The sequence below is a fragment of the Odocoileus virginianus genome, chromosome 3, assembly GCF_023699985.2.
Source record: "Odocoileus virginianus isolate 20LAN1187 ecotype Illinois chromosome 3, Ovbor_1.2, whole genome shotgun sequence".
Lineage (NCBI taxonomy): Eukaryota > Metazoa > Chordata > Mammalia > Artiodactyla > Cervidae > Odocoileus > Odocoileus virginianus.
In genome coordinates, this window is record NC_069676.1 from 25,089,249 (window position 1) to 25,110,467 (window position 21,219).

The window sequence follows — 21,219 nt, forward strand, 5'->3', positions numbered from 1 at the left end:
GGATTGAATCTTGATTATCCAGTGCCGATATTCCTCCCAAAGTGACCATTTCCTTCATCTCCATGGGTGTTGTTTAGCAAATGTTCCTTAAGAGGGCAAACTGTAAATATTTAAGAGCTAGTAAATTTAAAATGTGTTTATCAGTAAGTTTGTCTAGATATTGTCTCTTTCATATATAAACTAAAATTGCAAAAAAAGAACTGAGAAGTAAAGTAGAATCTGTCATATTAATCTTTTTCTCATCTTGTTTTGAAACGATCCATGAAAAAATGGAAAGGTTGAATGAAAGTAAAAGTTTTGAAAGCCTATTTAGAAGTTAAAAAGTTGAACGACATAATAGAAGAGTGGAAAATAAGAAATAACATTTTCTCTCTTACAAACACTATTCTCCAACACTTCACTAAGGAGTATAAAATTCCTTGAGAAATATTTTAGAATCTTCTTTTTCCTGTGTGACCTTATTTTATAATCAGTGTAAATACAAATAAGATCCTTTAAATTCTTTGTTTACCAACATGTATAGTTTTATATTTTAACTAAGATCTCAATAACATTGATGTCGAAATGAATTTCAGTAAGGCTGGAATGGTATAAAGAGGGAGTGTTTTGGAAATCCTAGAGTCATTGAATGTTAGGATTAATTGTTATTCTACCTTCTATTTAATGATGGATTCCAGAAAAGAAAATGGCACAAGGATGTTCTTTTTTCCCCCCTTATATCTTTATGAAGATATAATTGACATATAACATTGTATATACTTAAGGTGTACCCACACTTAGATATTACAGTATGATTGCCACCTTAGCATTAGATAATACCTTCATCATATCACATATCACCATTTCTTTTTTATAGTGAGAACATTTAATATTTTTTATTTTAACAATTTTCAAGTATACAATAAATACTGTTGATTATAACCACAGTACTATGCATTAAACCCTCAAAACGTACTCATTTTCTAACTGCAAGTTTGTATCCTTTGATCAGTATCTAGCTAAACCCCCCTTTTCCCCACTCCATGATGCCCCCCTGGTAACCACAATTCTTCTCTTTATTCCTGTGAGTTTATCATTTTAGACTGCATATGTGAGTAATGTCACATAGTATTTGTCTTTCTCTGACTTATTTCACTTAGCATCATGTCCTCAAGGTTCATTCATGTGTCACAAATGGCAGTATTCCTTTCTTTTCCACGGCTCAATAATATTCTACTATATATGTATATATTTCATATCTTTTTTAATCCATTTTTACATTGATGGACATTTAGGTTGTTTCTTTATTTTGGCTATTGTGAATAGTGCTACAATGGGCATGGGTATGCATCTGTTTCCTTTGTATATATACTTAGAAGTGGCATTGTATATATATTCAGAATTATTAGATCATATGATAGTTCTGTTTTCAAGTTTTTGAGGAACCTCCATACTGTTTTCCATAGAGCCTATACAAATTTACATTTTCACTAATAGTACACAAAGTTTGGCAAAAGATGTTCTTATCAAATAACCTCTTCTTCAATCTAAACTAACAGAAACTTGTTTCATGTCCTGCTCTTGGCAGGACAACTGTAATGAAAATCTTAGATCTTCTTTGCCTCTACCTTATGAGAGTCTGAAACCTAGAATATCAGATTCTAAAACCTTAGATCTGAAACCTAAGTGGCCAGTTTTCTCCTTTTGCTCCTTCTAGACTGGCCTCTCTAGCTCTCCACTGTCAAAAGGAGCATTCAAGTGTCTGTGTGTCTGTGAAGCAGTAGTATTGGAAAGGGGGTGGTTGACATGCCAGTAAGGAGACAGTGAGAGGGTCAATAAGAGAATTTAAGACAAGAAATACAGATTTTCAGAGTCCAAAGTCTAACTGCACTGTGCCCCGACCATAGCTCCATTGTACTTCATCATGCAGTTTTTTTTTTTATGGTCTGAAAAACTGTTCAAGTTTTTAGTGGAACGTCCCCTTATTATGTGATTATAAGGCAGGGATTAAGTATGTTTAGACTGATTACTGTTACTGGGCTTTTGTAGTTTTGATGTTACAACAGGAAGAATTATCATCTTCTATTTACCCATATTTTTATTTCCATTCTGTATAATGATGCCAGGATGCTAGCAATTATGATGAACTTCATAAGGGATGTTTTAATAATTAAAGTGAAAACATTCAAAGAAATAATATAGATACAAAGCAAAATGAGTAAAGTAAGATGTATTTAATGAATAATTTAATACAGCAGATTCCATTGTCTTTGCAACACAAAATTAATAAGATGCAATGAACTTCAATTTATTATTTTTAATTTGTTTCTCTTGAAAGTCACCAGAGTATTATTGTCAACAAAATACATTAAAGTTAGGTAGTATTCTCTGTCCCTAGTGGTATGATTCTCCCTTTTGCTTTAGGGCTCACAAAATTATATTTCAATATGGAATTCAAATGATAGACTAATTTTTTTAAATGATGTTATTGAATAGGGAAGTTGTGATGCCATTTTGTGGGCAGAATATTTTTCCTGAGACCATTTCCTACTAAAAAAAATTCCAATTGTGGAGTAGGCATTTTTTTTCTGTTAAGAGTGGATGTTACTTTATGTGTGCATAAGCACATGTGTACATGTGTGGCACATGCATGTGGCTAAATGTAGGCGTGTTCTGCCCACATATTCTCCACACCTCCAGTATGCTGAATAACCTTGTCCTTGGAACCTAAGTAATCTTGATTCAAACTCTCATCTAAATGGTGGAAGACCCAGCACCTGTAGGCATTTGGAGTGCAGACTCATCTCTGGTTGTGAGTCTTGCTTTTACTGATGCAAGAGCTACACTGCCTGATTTGGCTCTGTGCAGAGCCCTGCTGACTATCTTTTTAATTGTTTCCCTCTATACTGTGTCACCAACTCAAGCATATAGTGTAGCCAGACTTTATTGAAGATTTTTGGGATATTTTAGTCAGTATATAGGTTTGGATATGTATAAGAGAGATCCACATTAACAGCGTCCTAAATATCATAAAAGTTCATTTTTCTTGCTTTGTAACAATCTGAAGACTGGCATGTTCTGAGTCTGGCATGTTGACTCCACTTCAAAAAGTCGTCCAGAGAACCCAACTTCCTTCTATTAATATAATGTGACTTCATCATCTATAATGTGTTAGCCTTGTTTTTGTAGTCCAAGATGTTATTGTATCCACATCCTGGGCATCAGGATAGAGAGAAAGTAGGAGGATAAAATACCTTCGTTCCCTTTCAAATTATACTCAGGTTACACATTTTACTTCCCCTCCAATTCTATTGGCTCAAACCTAGGCCCATGGCCATACCTAGCTGCAAGAAAGACTGGGAAATATTTCTTCTAGGTGGCTATGTACTAAGTTTAAAACTAAGAATTCCATTTCCTCCAAGAGCAGCAGAATACATATTTATCTCAAGCACATATAGAACATTCTCCAGGATAGACTATATGTTAAGTCATAAAACAAGGGTTAACACATAAAAAGGTTGAAATTACAATTTTCCAACCACAATGATATGAATCTAGAGTTCAACAACAGAAGACAAACTGAAAAATTCACAAATATGCACACACATGTGTGCATATTTGTGAATTTTTCAGTTTGTAAAAGAATTCATTTGAATCAGTTCTAATGAGATGGGTGAAACTGGAGCCCATTATACAGAGTGAAGTAAGCCAGAAAGATAAAGAACATTACAGCATACTAACACATATATATGGAATTTAGAAAGATGGTAATGATAACCCTATATGCAAAACAGAAAACGAGACACAGATGTACAGAACAGACTTTTGGACTCTGTGGGAGAAGGCGAGGGTGGGATGTTTCGAGAGAACACCATGTATATTATCTATAGTGAAACAGATCACCAGCCCAGGTTGGATGCATGAGACAAGTGCTCGGGCCTGGTCCACTGGGAAGACCCAGAGGGATCGGGTGGAGAGGGAGGTGGGGGGCGGATCGGGATGGGGAATATGTGTAACTCCATGGCTGATTCATGTCAATGTATGACAAAACCCACTGCAATGTTGTGAAGTAATTAGCCTCCAACTAATAAAAATAAATGAAAAAAAAAAAAAAGAATTGGAGAAAAAGTCTAAAGGAAAATTAAAAATACCTTTAAACAAATGAAAATTGAAATACAACATACCAAAACTTATGTTATACAGCAAAAGCAATTGAAAGAAAGACGTTTTTACTGATAAATGCCTACATTAAAAAAAAGATCTTAAACAGACAACCTAAGTTTATCCCTCAAGGAATTATAAAAAGAACAAATGAAGACCAAAGTTAGCAAAAAGAAAGTGATAACAAAGATCATAGTTGAAATAAATGAAATAGAGAATAAAAATAATAGAAAAGATCAACAAAACTAAGAGTTGGTTTTTGAACAGATAAATAAAATTGACAAATCTTTAGTTAGACTTACTGAGGAAAAAGAAAATTGGACCTGAATATATAAAATTATAAATGAAAGAAGAGATGTTACAACTAATATCATAGAAATACAAAGGATTATGAGAGTACTGTGAACAATTATACACCAACAAATTGGACAACTTAGGGAAAAAATGGATAAATTTCTAGACACCCAAACTGACCAAGATGGAATCATGAAGAAATAGAAAATTACCCACTCCGGTATTCTTGCTTGGAGAATTCCATGGACAGAGGAGCGTGGCGGGCTACAGTTCACGGGGTTGCAAAGAGTTGGACACGAGTGAGCGGCTAACAAACAGACCAAAAATGAGTAAGTATTGAATCGAGGTGGTGCTAGTGGTAAAGAACCCACCTGCCAATGCAGGAGACACATGGCAGTATTCTTGCCTGGAGAATCCCATGGACAGAGGAGCCTGGTGGGTTGTGGTCCATAGCGTCACAAAGAGCCAGACACAACTGAAGCAACTAAGCATGCACACATTGAACTAATAATCAGATTCCTCCCAGATAAGGAAAAAGAGGACCAGATGGCTTCCCAAATGAATTCTGTTAAACATTTAAAGAAAAATTAACACTAATCCTTCTCAGACTCTTTAAAGAAATTGAAGGGAAGGGAACACTCCCAAATTCATTGTAAGAAGCCAATGTTACTCTGATATTAAAGCCAGATAAAAGTTTCATAGGCCCATAGCGCAAAGGTGCTCACTCTTACCTTTCTTATTCAACATACTACTGGAAGTCATAGCCAGAGCAGTTAGGCAAGAAAAAAAACACTAAATAAAAGGCAATCAAATATAAAAATAAGAAGTAAAATTGTCTCTATTTTCAGATGACATGATATTATATATAGTAAAATCCTGAGGACTACCCCCCCCCCCCACCCACAGAAAAACAAAAACAAAAAAATGATGGTACTAAGGACTGAATTTCTTAGTTTCAGGATACAAAATCAATATACAAAAATCAGGTGTGTTTCTATACACTAACAATTAAGTATCAGAAAGAGAAATCAAGGAAATAATTCTATTCACAACAGCATCAAATCAATAAAATGCTTAAAAAGTAATTTAACAAAGAAAATGAAGACTGATGAATTATCAGACATTGATGAAAGAAATGGAAGGTGTCATAAGTAAATGGAAAGATATCCTGTGATCTTGGATTTTAAGAGTTAATGTTGTTTAAATGTTCATACTACCAAAAGTCCATGTGTGTAATCCCTATCAAAATTTCAGTGATATTTTTCACATAAATATGACAATCTACATTCATATGGAACCACAAGAACACCTTGAATAGCCAAAGCAATCTTGATAATAAGCAAGACATTAGTTACCAGTTTCAAACTATTTTACAAAGCTATAATAGTCAAGACAATGTGGTATTGGCCTAAAAACAGATATATAAATCAATGAAACAGAAAAGAGAGCCTAGGAAAAAAGTCTTCATATATATGGTCAACTAATACTTGACAAGGGAGTCAAGAATACTCAACAGGTAGAGGACTGTTTCTTCAGTAAGTGATGTGAAAACTAGATATTCAGATGCAGAAGAATGAAATTGAACCATGCTATCTTACACCATTAATAAAAATTAACTAAAGATAGATTAAGGGCTTAAGCATAAGACCTGAAGTCATAAAACTCTTAGAAGAAAACATATGGGAAAAAACTCCTTGTTATTGGTCTTGGCAATGATTTTTTGGACATGACAGCAAAAGTATAAACAACAAAAGCAAAAATCAACTTCCTCCAACTAAAAATCTATGCACAGCAAAAGTACAACAGAAGTAGGAAACTTATGGAAAGGGAGACAGTATTTACAAACCAGATCACTGATAAAGGACTAATATCCAAAATATAGAGTGAACTCATGATACTCGGTAGGAGAAAATATGATGATAAGATGGGTAAAAGGACCTGAACAAATGTCTTTCCAAAGACATATAAGTGACCAACAGATACATGAAAAGTGCTCAACATCACTAATCACCAAGGCAATGCAAAGTAAAACCATGGAGAGAGATCACCTCACACCTACTAGAAAAGCTGTGCTACAAATGACACAAGATAACAGGTGTTATTGAGAATGTGGAGAAAAGAGAACCCTTTGTGCTCTGTCGGTGGGAATGTAAATTGGTGCAACCACTATGGAAAGCAGTGTGGAGGTTCCTCAAAAAGTTTAAAAAAGAACTACCATTTGATACAGCAATACCTTTTCTGTGTGTATGTCTTAAAGAAATGAAATAAAGATCATGAAGAGATCTCTCTTCCCCTGCCCCCTAGTTTATTGTAGTATCATTCACAGTTGTCAAGATAGGAAAACAACCAAAGTGTTTATGAGTGGATGAATGGATAAATAAGTGGTATATATACAATGGATTATTATTCCACCATGAAATAAGGGGAATCCTATTTGTGATAACATAGATGAACCTTGAGGGCGCTATGTGAAATGAGTCAGATGAGAAATGGCAAATACTCTATGATCTCCCTTATATGTGAAATATGATAATTCTAAAGTCATAGTAGCACTTATAGTCATTGCCAGGGACTTAAGGATGGTAGAAATGGAGAAATGATTGATCAAAGTGTTTAAATTTCCAGTTATAAGGGGAATAATTTATAGGGATATAGTATACAACCTGGTGATTATGGTTAACAATACTGTACTATATACTTAAAAGGTGATAGAGAGTAAATCTTAAATGTTCTTACCACAACAGCAACAATAACAAAATTCTAATTATATGACATGAAAGATATGTGTAAACTTTTCACAATCCATAGTTGTATAAAATCATCATATTGTATACTTTATATAATGTTATGTGCTGATAATATCTTAATAAAGCTGGAAAGGTAGCCCCCCTCCCAAAAAGAAAACCCAGAGTTCTTTTTAATGTTGGAGGAGACAATATGGGTAATAATTAGTAGTGTCCTTTATAGTGGCCATATTTGGCACAGGCTTACAGCATAGCATAGCATAGTGTAGGTAGTTCAGCAGAGTAAGCAATGTGAAAATTAATGTCAGTAATGCCTAGTATTGAAAATCCTAATGGTATTCCAGCCAGCAGGGAAAGTTCTCTGATCATCTCTTTTCCAGCTATATTGTCTGGTAACATTCCCTTTCTTCTCTCATTAGCTCTAAGTGCTTGTCTTCCAAACTACAAAGTTTTCCTTTTCACATCATTGAGAGAACATTTATCTATTTCTTTGCCCAATGCTAGAAAAACCACTTCAAACTCAACTGTTACAGAGACAAAATCAATAATCTAAGTAAAATGGGCCAGGTGTGAGGCAGAAGGGAGATGTGGAGACTGTGGCAAATGAAAGGGTCTATACCACATCCATGGGGAAAAGAGCTTACTCAAATCCAGGGACAGTGACATTCTAGGACAGAGCCCAGGCGACCACATCGAGATTCTACAGGGCAGCTGAAAGTTTGGATTCTTATGTTAACTTCCTTTAAGTGTTAGCAAGTGACTCATATTTTTTCTAAACAATGTGACAGCAAACAATGTACTTCTGCTGGTTGCCGTGGGCAACTTTTTCACAAAACTGGCTTTAGAACACCCACAAATTGCCTGTGGGGATTCAGCCTCCAAACTTTTCAATTTGGACATTCTATTAATGGAGGATTTTCTCTCTCTCACTGACTGTTGCCATCCTCTTCCCAGAGATATGGTAATGGTATGATTCTGCAAAATATTTGATATTAATAGTTTCCTAAGAGTTTTGCACATATTTGCTTATTAACCTTTAGTAGTAACTCCTGATATTTGGCAGATTTAACATTATCTTTAAAATGAGGAAACTGAGGTTCAGAAAGTTTTAATCCCTCTAATCAATATTACAATAAAAATGAGGATCACTATCTTCTGATACCTTACTCAGAGCACTTCCTATTTACTTTAGGCTGTTGAGAACTGAATAGTTTAAATATATAATACATTGTGAAATCTCAGCACTCAGGCTTCAAGAAGTACTTGAAATCATTAAAAACTCATTTCAGTTTCCTGAGAAGTAAACATTATTGTGCTGTTTTATAAAATGAAGAAAGAGATTCAGGCTCAATCATCATGGGGATGTTGTCAGTTCTAAATTGTATTTTTCTTGTCTTTGTATTTCCCAGTTTGATACTCCACTGACTAGAATTTTGTAGGTTCATTGTTATTCTCTTCTGTGATTCTAGATGTAGCATCTTTCTTGACATGAGAAATCACCTTAAGCACATAGTGAGTGCCTAGTGCATAGTAACAATTACCAGTGAACCAGAGGAGAGAAATTAAAACTCTTCACTTGTGGTAAGTATGAAAGGAATGCGTGATCTATAACAAATAATGTGAATATTCATAAGAATTTTAAAATAAAATTGATGCATGCATATGGTAAAAAGTAAACAAATAAAAGCAAGGGATGTAGAAGAGATGTCTTAGTCTGTGTTTACCTTGTTGGTTGATTCTGAGAAAAGGGCCTCTGGGAAGGTAATTTATTTGAGAGGTGATTGGGCAGAGAAGGGAGAGAGTGGGAAAAATTAAAAAGGAAAGACAAATTATTATAAAGGAGTGCTATTGAGTTGGTCCCCATGTGGGTAACTGCAGCTCAGTTACACACAGATTTTAAGAGTGTGTAGAATGTTTCGCAGGATTATCTGCCCAAGAATGGCTTGGAGAAGCATTTGATCATTGAATTACAAACTCTATAGGCTGCACACGGATGCATGGGAGGCCTTCCCACTGGCATGCTGCTCTTCAGCCACATCAAAGATTCACTAGAATATAGAGAAAAAGCTGTTAGAGGCAGTAGGTGGCTCAGATGGTCAAGAATCTGCGTGCAATGTGGAGACCTGTGTTCAGTTCCTGGGTTGGGAAGCTCCCCTGAAGGAGGACATGGCAACCCAGTCCAGTTTTCTTGCCTGGAGAATCCCATGGACAGAGGAGCCTGGCGCGCTACAGTCCATGGGGTCACAGAGTCAGACACGACAGAGTGACTAAGCACAGCACACAGCACTTACTTAAGGGGCAATCAGGGTGTTATGAATTGAGACCTGTACAAAATAATTACCATGGCTATGACTGGAAACAAAGGTAAGGCTAAGAATCTGTTAGGCTGTGTACAAGAGGGATCTGATGCAGTAGCTTGAAAATAAGAGCAATAATACCCCATTTGGCTATTTGGTCTTTAGTCTTAAGGTGGGTGGAATATCGTATGCGTGCATGTGTGCTCAGTTGTATCCTACTTTTTGTGACCCCCATGGGCTGTAGCCCACCAGACTCCTCTGTCCATGGAATTTTCCAGGTGAAAATACTGGGTCAGTTTTCCATTTCCTACTCCAGGGGATCTTCACCACCCAAGGATTCAACTTGTGTCTCCTGCTTTGGCAGGTAGATTCTTTACTGCTGTGCCACCTGGGAAGCCGATGGAATATCATATAACTCTAAATAATATAAATATTTCACTTTTTCTTAGTTTATCAATTTTATGCACTATTTCCAGTCCTTACTCTAAGTTATTATTTTCAGTTACTTCATTGATTCTGCTGTAGTTTTAAATAATATACTCAAAGAATGATTTCTTGTTTTATTAAATTTTAAGTTTGACTTAGTAAGTTGAGATTTTTTTCCCCTCTACTATTGCCTTCATCTATCTCATCCAATTTCCTTCTAGCAGTTGACAGGTGTACTTTTTTTCTTTTTATGGTATAAGGGATAATAGCCTTTACATTTTGTTTTCTATCCTTAATTGTGTGTGTTTTCTCTATAGTTTGATTCTAAGAGTTGATAATAAATGGCATTTAACTATTTTCCTGTATAAATTCTGTGCAAAGCTGAATGATAGGCTAGGATTATATTTTTCTCACTGATCCAAAATTATGACCCTTATATAACCTGAAAAATAATATCTCTAGCATTATGGTGCAAATGAGTTATCTTTCTTACACACCATCAGAACCTGAGAATCATGCCATGTATATTTTACTCTGTGTTTGTGTCTACGCATGCTTGCATGTGGGCTTCCCTGGAGTTTCTAATTGTCTTTCATTTCTTCTTGTTGAAGGAAAAATAATGCCTATTCACCATATCACTTCCAGTCTGTTAATCATTCTATTGTCAGAATGGCATTTATACCATGAGTTTTCTTTTTGAAGATTTTTTTTTTTTGGTGCTATTTTCTTGGTATTCTTGATCAATTGTGTTTTGTATTTTTACTCCATTTTGAAGATTGGGAGATTATGATTATATTCATTGCACTTCTACATAAGTTCTAGCCTTTTTTGGATCTCACATTTTCCCTTTCTTGATTTTGACTGAGTTTGCTTGTTTCAATATGTTCTTAAGTAACTCAGAAGCAGTCTTGGCAAGAATACTTATAAGCCTTTAGGCATGTGAAAATACCTTTGCTCTCAGATTTGATTGATAGTATCAGTTAAGTTCAGTTCAGTCTCTCAGTCATGTCCGACTCTTTGTGACCTCATGAACCACAGCATGCCAGGCCTCCCTGTCCATCATCAAGTCCCAGAGCTTGCTGAAACCCATGTTCATTGAGTTGGTGATGCCATCCAATCATCTCATCCTCTGTTGTCCCCTTCTCCTCCTGCCCTCAATCTTTTCCAGCATCAGGGTCTTTTCCAATGAGTCAGCTCTTCGCATCAGGTGGCCAAAGTATTGATAGTATAACTGGTCTGAAAATCTAGTTCAAAATAATTTTCCTTAGATCTTTGAAAGTACTGCCCCATTGTCTTCTTGCATAAAATTTTCTGGATAAGAAATCTAATACCACCCCAAGTATTGGTTTGGTTGTTTATTTGTTTTGTATACAATCTCTTCTCCCAAATTCTACCCTGGAAAGTTTAAGATCTCTTATTTCTTTACCTTTGAATTTTGACTTTTAAAACAAAACATTTATTGCCTAAAAGCTGCTGTTTGTGATTGGATAATTGTCATGAAACTATTTTTTTATCTTTGCTTGAAAACTTATTTTTATATGAGCTAGAATTCATCATGGCCCGGATCTTATGTGCTCTTGATTTAAATTCCATCTTACAAACGATAGAGCTAAGGGAATTTCTGGACTTCTTGCTGTGAACTCAGCGTAGTCATGTCAGGCTATTGGAATGGCTTTGTCAGTTGAAGACTGGATAATTTTTATCTTTAAATTAGTTCTTTTTTGGGTACTTTCACACAACATACGGATATTACAGTGCAACATCAGAGAAGACAATCATGGCATTATGCTGTCAATGTGCAGAATGAACCTTCAACTTGACTCAGGCTGCAAGAGCCAGAATCACTGGCTATCCATAATTAAATGTATAGTCAGGCCTCAAATGTATCATAATTTTATTTATTCTTCTCAAACTTGGAATAAATTTTAGTTTTCAGTCATCTAAAAGTAGAAGGTGTGGGTCTGTCTTCGTTGAATCTGCTTGGTACTCAGAAGGGCCCTGTTGTCTAAAGATTTATGATATTCAAGCGTTCTGGGACATTTTCTTCTTTTTCATAAAAATATGATGCAAAGTCAACACTCAAACTCAAAGTCTTAATTTTTCTAGTCAATTTATTCAACCTGTTTAAAGAAGATTTCTCTGATATATTTGCTTAGATTGCAAATTACCACCATGGATTGCTGTCACTCTGCACATGGTGGGAAAAGGAAAATGGTGTGGGTTTTTCCTCTTTAGCCTACATATTTTAATATCTGCCTCTCACTCCCCCTTCTGAGCTTGGGGACACTTGAGAAAAGAAAGGAGACTAAATCCTACTCTTATTGCAGCCTCCACCTAGGCATATTCCTAACTTCATTGTCTTTTTAGCAGTTAACATGCTTTTCTTCAATTTCTATTTTCCAGAAATTTGTTGAACTCTCTAGAATGTTATGGCTTCTCCTCCAAGCTAATCTCCTCTTGCTTTAGTTTGATTCCTTTGAGGTTATTTTTATGACCTCTCCTAAGAAAGCTTAAATGATATCTATTTTTATTTTTGTTTAAATTTCTTAATATAAAATGAATGCCTTTTCTTCCCTGCACTTAATTTTATCCTGGAAAACACTGATTCATATGAGTTTTCACTGTAGTCTTGATAATGGAGATATTGGTATTCACTCCTGAGAGAGATATAGATGCTATGCTTATGAAAATAACCAGTACCTAATTGCTTCTTTTTTATGCAATTAGTAACAAAATACTTTTCACACCTCCTTCAAAAGTTTTAATATCCTTTTAATGCATAGGAATATTTTTAATTTATGAGCTCAGCGTAAAAGGAGAGAAAAATGTAAAATTAAATGGTAGTGTTTTACAAAAGTTATTGCTATGTACTAAGCCTGTTTTTCTGTCTGCTGGGAGTATTGTGTAGATAATAAATCCCCATCAGTGATTTAGCATGTATAAAACACATCAATCCTTTTTATTATAATTTTTTGAACCTTGCCATTTATGATAATTTCCTCATATCTACTTAAACTTCTTTCTCTTGTGATTGCATTATAAAGTGGATTTTTTGTCCTTGTTGGCTTATCTCATTAGCATATGTTTATCATATATTTTGAAGGTAATCACCATTTTAGAATTTGCATGCAACATTGAATGGATTCCCTAGTCTTAAAAGGTGTGAAGATAAAGGCAACAGTGTCACCCCTCCCCAGCTCTAATCCTTAACACCCTGAAAGACTGCAAAAGACATTTTGTTACTCGGGTCAGTTGGCAAGATAATATGCCCCCCTATCATGTGTCCACAGTTAGTCCAGGAAGGGAGAAGAAATGATGGGAGCACATTTTTACAGGATCCTCATTTTCAGTGCTTCTGATTGTTGTCCATCAATCTGTGTCCTGACTTCTAGACTTAAGAAAGCATAGTATCCTAATTGATATTTGTAACTGAAAAACCTAAGTGTTTTACCATTCTCTCTTAGAATGACAGCTTGATGTGAAAAGATAATTTAGAAAGGAATCATTTTTGAGATTCTAATTATTAAGTAAGATGATAAGGGAGACTCATATTTGGTTAGTGTCCAAGTAAATAAAGTGGCTGCCTCCTTCTTCATTCATAAACTTATACATATGAAGCAGGAGCTAATACTCTTGCTGTCATTAAAGATGAATGTGAATCTCCAGAAGATGTTAACATGACCTCTGAATTCTCAAAAAATTGCTAATTAACAGGTACATGATTTACCATTTATTTGTTTGTAGGGTACTACATTATTTGCTGTCCTTTGTCAATTTTCAGTATGCTCAGAATTTATTAGTTTACAGAATGTAACAAATCAGAAGTAAATTGTGATGCGTTTTCTTTGTTTCCTCTATGCAGTGTTTTTGCTGTTAGTGGTTTTTGTTGTTCCATTGGAAATCTTGGATTAGTTTATTAAGGAACACAAATTATAGAGAATAATTTTGACATATTACATATATTTGAACTATAATCCTATTAGAGCATTTGAACAATAGGATTTAAAAATAATGATCTATATGCTTCATAAGGATGAGAATAACTCAACTCCAATCTAAGATATTAGCCATATTGGTTTGATAATTTTTAATAATTATTTTCATCATGATATTTCTAATTCTCGCAAATGTCACAGCATATGTAAAACTTTCTAATTTGCTAGTCTTCAAAGCAAGATTAGGAAGAGTGAGAGAGTCAAAGTGGTCATTGAACACACTTCTATGGAAGGCTATTCTTTTCTAGGCACTCTGTTAGGTACTGGAAATATAATGGCAAAAACTGTATCTTGCTTCCAAAAACTTACAGTTCAGTGGAGCAGCAAGATGAAAGAAAAGCAGGAAAAGAAATAAGAATAATCATAAAATTGTAAATGAAATAAAGAAACCAACAATGGTTAGTAGTTACCAGAGTAGTGATGGTGCAAGCTGATTTTAAATAGACTGCTTGGGGAAAGACTGTCTAAAGAAATTACGTTAATGCTGAGACACGAAGACTGAGAAGGAGTGAACCATGGTGGGGGCACGTGTAGAGACTGGGAGGGAGGGCCGAGTGTGAAATATCAGTGAACATATCAGAAGCTGTTTGGGCCAATACCCATGAGCAAAGGAAGAGAGGAGGACATAGAGCCATAGCAGAGGGCAGGGAATTCGTGAAAAGGCTGAATATTCAACGACCAGATCATATATAAAAATAAAGCTTTGACCTCAAAACCTGCAGCAATCTACCCAGAAAACCAACCCCTTATCTACAATAAACAACCCAGGAAGCCAGCCTGGTATAAATCAGACTTGTAGGAAGCCAGATTGCTATCTCCAGTGACAGTCCAGGAAGCTAAATGATGGCTCCTGTAATAATAGGCTCCAAATGGCCAGGACTTGATTAATAGCTTAATAACTGACAGGTTTCTTTTTAATCCCCCCTTCCAATTAAGCACCAAGCAGAGAAAGCCAAATATGCATCCATAACCAATTGCATGGGATGCTTCTCTTTTAGTAAGACTGCCTGTAGCTTTCCCATTCTCACAGCCTTCATCAAAGACTTCCCTTTTTCCATTATACAACCTTTCCACTACTCTTCCTGTTTGAGTCTCTGCCCAAATGCAAGTGATGGCAGCTGACTTACTTGTTATAGCATGTTCAGAATAAATGGCCTTATTTGTCTCATAAGAGATGACATAATTTAAGATAACTCTGTTCTGAAGTAAGACACTGGAGAGAAATTATGGAAGGAGGGTAGGGAAGACCTAGCTAAGAAGGTGAATATAGTTGTATCTACAACATAGAATAACTCAGCTACTGAAAATATGTTTACAGGACACTAAAAGAAGTTAACATCATTACTCTTCAGTGAAATGCAAATAAAAAATAGAATGAGATACCATTTCACATCCAAAAGAATGGATAATGGATAAAACAAAAAATTCTGAAAATGATGGTGAGGACCTGAAAATAATTGGAACTAACCCACTCTGTTGGTGAGGATTTAAGATGCTATAACCACTTTGAAAAACTGGTGATTTCTATAAAGGCAAATATATTTACACTCAGTGACCCAGTAATGAAAACATACGTCCACAATATGGCTTGTATAAGAATGCTCATATAGCATCTTTAAAAACTGGAAACTACTGCATGTTCATCAATAGGAGAAAGTACAAATTAACTATAGTATATTCTCTTTACAATGTCATGGACTGTAGTCTACCAGGCCCATCTGTCCATGGAATTCTCTAGGCCAGAATACTGGAGTGGATAGCCATTCCCTTCTCCAGAGGATCTTTCCAACCCAAGGATTGAACACAGGTCTCCCACACTGCAGGCAGATTCTTTCCCGTCTGAGCCTCCAGGGAAGCCCCATACAATAGAATACTAGTCATTAATGAAAAGGAATAAACTACCATATCCAACACCGTGACCAAATCTTAAAAATGTTAGGCTGAACTAAGAAGCCAGACGCAAAAGACTCCATGCTGTATGATTCCATTTATATGAAATTCAAGTCCAGCCAAAAGCATTCTATGGTAATAAAAATCAGCAAGTTGATACCTCTGAAGTGGTGGTGGTGATAATTGTCTAGAGAGAAGGATGAGAGAAATTTCTGGGGGTGCTGATGGTTATGTTTTATATTTTGATTTAAGCTTTTGGTATGTGGATGTATAAACATGGCAAGTCATTGAGCTGTGCATTTTTATTGTATATGAGATAGACTATTATAATAGGACACTATAAACTAAAAGTTAGTTTGGAAAAGAAAAAAATGATTTTTATAGGGGAAGACTTTTGATTTAAACTTGTCAGTAAATGAGAGAGCTACAAACTTGAATGTACAGTATGAACTGATCTTTTACTGTGCTGTCGCTCAGTCGTGTCTGAATCTTTGCGACCCCGTGGACTGTAGCCTGCCAAGCTCCTTTGTCCATAGGGTTCTCTAGGCAAGAATACTGGAGTGGGTTGCCATGTTCTCCTCCAGGGGATCTTCCCAACCCAGGGATCAAACCCAGGTCTCCTGCACTGCAGTCAGATTCTTTTTTTTTTTTTGCAGTCAGATTCTTTACCGGCTGAGCTACCAGGGAAGCCTAAGAATACTGCAGTGTGTAGCCTGTCCCTTTTCCAGGGGATTTTCCCAACCCAGGAATCTAACTGGGGTCTCCTGCATTGCAGGCAGATTCTTATCAGTTTAGCTACCAGGGAAGCCCCATGACCTAATCCTAATCCATGTGAAATGAATGGAAAGAACAGAATTTGAGGAAATGTGCTGTGATGCTAATTGTGATTAACATTGTTGCTGGTAGGATTATTGGTGATTTTTATTAAACATGATTATTTTAGGTAGCTGATCAATTACTAATAATTTAAAGGAGAGAATCAAAAGAAAAAATACATGTGCTAAATATTATATTTTATTTAAACTTTCAACCTATAAATATTTATTTCCTAGATTTTTCTTGAAAGGTACAGCTTTTTTTTTTTTTTTTTAAGTTCTGCTAATAGGAGTTTCTCCTATTTTTTTTTCATCATAAAAACTATTTTGCTTTGGCTTCTTTAGTAAGGATTTAAAGAGGTTTGGAAACAATCTTAGTACAGATTATTATGATTAAAAAAGTGATTATACCCACACTTAACTCAATAGCAAATTTTAATTACTTGTCTTTATCAAGTCTTTCCAAAGAATTCAAATTATTTTTATAGACTCAATAGCTCTCCTTTCATACTCATATTTTCTTGGTTTATGTGACATGTAATTATACTCCATAAACACATTAGTAGGTACAACTGGCATAAATGAGTTTGTGAATAAATAACCTTATTCTGGTGAGCATACAAATCAACCAGTGAGAGGAGATATTGCAAATATGTCAGGGAAAGGTTTGCCAGCCACAAACAAGCTCAGTATCCTTTGGCTTTAGTCAGTATGCTTTACAGAGAAAATGAAGAGTGCTGATTAATCCAGCAAGTCTGTTAAGTGGGAATCAGTTAAGAACGCTTCTATCCCAATTTCCAGCAATGATGATAATTTTCTAATGAGGAAAAGCAGGAATTTACATTATTTAAAGCTTACACTATTAGTATCAAAGTTATTAATACAAGTAAAAACCATTTTTAAATGATTATTTGAATGAAGTCCATAAATTCTGAAACCTTATGAGACTACGGCATTTTCTTAGGACTCATTTGACATATGTTTACCTCTGAATTTTGGAGAAGGGAGACACATAAAGAATATTGGTAAATTCTTTAGATCATGAGTTGAGATTCTTCAAGGACAGGATGTTGAGGATCTATACTGAAGAAAGCTTTGGGATGATGGCTTTTAGGAAATATGAAAATATATTCTTAGCCCAGGGATAGTGTCTGAACTTGTGCCTGGCTTGGACTGTAGCAGAAGGACATGATGGAAGTGAGGAATAACCCATGGTAAAAAGTGTATGACTTTGGGACCAGCCAGCTGGGGCTTATACTCCTAGCTTTTCCAGTTTGCTTTGTCATGCACTTTGGGAACTTCACTTTATAAGCCTAAATCCTGACCTGTAAAATTTCAAGTATAATTATCCAAATTAAAGTTGCTAGTGTAAGGCTAAAATGAGACAATTTATCTAGAAGTTTAGAGAAGTGTTCAGTGCACTGAAAATGCTTAAAAAATCATTCTCATCCCCCAACCCTACTCTGTCCTAAATGTCCTTCAAAAGTGTTGAGGCAAATGAGTGGCCTTACATCTTTTTTGTGAGGTTTTATTTCTACCTCTTAAGTGGTCAGTGCGAAGAAATAGAGGAAAACAACAGAATGGGAAAGACTAGAGATGTCCTCAAGAAAATGAGATACCAAGAACATTTCATGCAAAGATGGGCTCAATAAAGGACAGAAATGGTATGGACCTAGCAGAGGCAGAAGATATTTAGAAGAGGTGGCAAGAATACACAAAAGAACTGTACAAAAAAGATTTTCATGACCCAGATAATCATGATGGTGTGATCACTCACCTAGGGCCAGACATCCTGGAATGTGAAGTCAAGTGGGCCTTAGGAAGCATCACTATGAACAAAGCTAGTGGAATTGATGGAATTCCAGTTGAACACTTTCAAATCCTAAAAGATGATGCTGTGAAAGTGCTGCACTCAATATGCCAGCAAATTTGGAAAATTCAGCAGTGGCCACAGGACTGGAAAAGGTCAGTTTTCATTCCAATCCCAAAGAAAGGCAATGCCAAAGAATGCTCGAACTACCACACAATTGCACTCATCTCAAATGCTAGTGAAGTAATGCTCAAAATTCTCCAAGCCAGGCTTCAACAATACGTGAACTGTGAACTTCCAGATGTTCAAGCTGGTTTTAGAAAAGGCAGAGGATCAGAGATCAAATTGCCAACATCTGTTGGATCATAGAAAAAGCAAGAGAGTTCCAGAAAAGCATCTATTTCTGATGTATTGACTATGTGAAAGCCTTTGACTGTGTGGATCACAATAAACTGTGGAAAATTCTGAGAGATAGAAATACCAGACCCCCTGACCTGCCTCTTGAGAAATCTGTATGCAGGTCAGGAAGCAGCAGTTAGAACTGGACATGGAACAACAGACTGGTTCCAAATAGGAAAAGGAGTACATCAAGGCTGTATATTGTCACCCTGCTTATTTAGCTTATATTCAGAGTACATCATTAGAAATCCTGTGCTGGATGAAGCACAATCTGGAATCAAGATTGCTGGGAGAAATATCAACAACCTCAGATATGCAGATGACACCAACCTTATGGCAGAAAGTGAAGAAGAACTAAAGAGCCTCTTGATGAAAGTGAAAGAGGAGAGTGAAAAAGCTGGCTTAAAGCTCAACATTCAGAAAACTAAGATCATGGCATCCAGTCACATCACTTCATGGCATATAGATAGAGAAACAGTGGAAACAGTGACAGACTATTTTTCTGGGCTCCAAAATCACTGCAGATGGTGACTTCAGCCATGAAATTAAAAGACGCTTACTCCATGGAAGAAAAGTTATGACCAACCTAGACAGCATATTAAAAAGCAGAGACATTACTTTGCCAACAAAGGTCTGTCTAGTCAAGGCTGTGGTTTTTCCAGTAGTCATGTATGGATGTGAGAGTTGGACTATAAAGACAGCTGAGCGCTGAAGAATTGATGCTTTTGAACTGTGGTGTTGGAAAAGACTCTTGAGAGTCCCTTGGACTGCAAGGAGATCCAACCAGTCCATCCTAAGGGAAATCAGTCCTGAATATTCATTGGAAGGACTGATGTTGAAGCTGAAACTCCAACACTTTGGCCACCTGATGTGAAGAACTGACTCATTTGAAAAGACCCTGATGCTGGGAAAGATTGAGGGCGGGAGGAGAAGGGGATGACAGAGGATGAGATGGTTGGATGGCATTACTGACTCAATGGACATGAGTTTGGGTAAGCTCTGGGAGTTGGTGATGGACAGGGAAGCCTGGTGTGCTGCAGTCCATGGGGAAAGCCAAGAATCAGACATGACTGAGCGACTGAACTGAACTGAACTGATGTGAGGCTATTCCCTATGTGTTCCTGAGAAATACAGGCAAATTTTCTCATTGGTTTAACTTATGAAACAGATTTTTGAGGGTGAGAGAAACCAGACAGCGTGCACACCTGTTTGCTTTCTCTCCTCCTGTTTACTGGTCAACTCAGTGTACTGCTGAGCTTTCTGCTTCCCCCATGCCCTAAAACTCCCTCGCCCAAGTAGCATTTATTGGTTTCCTGTGAATAGCTCCTGTGGACACTTTTAGTGCTTATTTTCCTCTAAGGATATTTGAGACTTTATCTTCTTGACACTTTCTGTTCTTTGGCTTCCATAACAAGTCTTCCGCTTTACTTCCTGCCCTCTTGTGGCTAAATTTTAATTTCCGTTTATTGACAATGCTTTCTTGACTCATTTCATTATTACTGTTATTTGCCAAACTACTTTTCTAACTCTGACATGTCATTTTCCGGAATGATCTTGCATGTTCCCATAGGTTGTACCCAAAACTTGGTGTGAACTAGAGATTATTTAGAATTTAGGATCCTTATATTTCCCTGCCTACTGAAATCCACAATATAGTTGTCTCATTAAATAAACTGAAACACATTCTCATTTCTCAGCTCTATCTTTATTTACCCATTTAAGGAAAATAGTACTTTCTCTATTTCCTATTTTGTTGAATGACAAATCAACAAATTGTTAGGGGAAGCACACTGACTGAAACCACCCACTCTGGATAGGCATCATAGTAACCATTTGCATGAGTTGTTTTATGACAGGAGGTCCTGGTAAGGAACACAGAACTAATAAGCCACCACCAGCCGGAAGAGTTTGAGAAAGATCAAAAGGAGACACCACCTCCCAGAATCCTCACTGGCATCCATCTTGGCTGAACAAGGCATGCACCACGGGGAAGGACTCTGAGTCAGGTAAGCTAATCCCGTCACCGTAAAACCTGAGAGGCCAGCCACATGGCAGAGCAGTTCTTCTGGGTTCTATTACCCTGCTGCTCTCTGCCTGGGTTCCCTTTCCCAATAAAATCTCTTGCTTTGTCAGCACATATGTCTCCTCGAACCATTCATTTCTGAATGTTAGACAAGAGCCCAGTTTTGGGCCCTGGAAGGGGTCTACCTTCCTGCAACAAATGGCAACTCTGGCAGGGGAGTCTTCCTTGCTGTGACTGACATCCTGACTACTCGGGGTACTCAGGGACCAGCTTGCCCACCAATGGACAAGACCCAGTGGCCACAACTGGGACCCTTTAGTCCTGGTCTCCTCCTGATGTGGACAACTGGCCAGAGTGCCCCGATGGGTAAGGAACAAGAGACTTTA

The 21,219-nt window shown here is 36.5% G+C and overlaps 1 long non-coding RNA gene across 1 annotated transcript in view; it reads left to right on the forward strand.

Moving 5' to 3' along the window:
- The first annotated feature begins 5,351 nt into the window (after positions 1–5,351).
- The window catches only part of LOC139034349 (uncharacterized), a 106,315-nt gene continuing 90,447 nt past the window's right edge, over positions 5,352–21,219 (forward strand). The window contains exon 1 of the long non-coding RNA XR_011486793.1: positions 5,352–20,816. This is a non-coding gene — a long non-coding RNA (uncharacterized lncRNA). The remainder of the gene's footprint in view (positions 20,817–21,219) is intronic.